The following is a 248-nucleotide window of genomic DNA, read 5'->3' as shown; positions in this document are numbered from 1 at the left end:
AAAAAAAAAAAAAAGGTTAAAAGAAAAGCCCTACCCTAACTATCAAGGAGGAAATCCTGACCAAAAATAAAAATCCAAAGGACAGCTAATTAAGCTTTGGATATGGGGGGCGCGGAAAAAAATCCCACGTCTGAATGGCAAAGCAGAGAGGGAGGGAGAGCTTGAACTTTCTTCTCCTCCAGTAACGCTCTCAGGTTTCAGATCCATCTCCTAAGGTACTACACGGACTCAGCAATGTCTAAGTAACC

Source organism: Gavialis gangeticus, unplaced genomic scaffold (genome assembly GCF_001723915.1).
Source record: "Gavialis gangeticus isolate Ggan-Ray unplaced genomic scaffold, GavGan_comp1, whole genome shotgun sequence".
Taxonomy (NCBI): Eukaryota; Metazoa; Chordata; order Crocodylia; family Gavialidae; genus Gavialis; species Gavialis gangeticus.
This window is presented reverse-complemented; position numbering follows the sequence as displayed.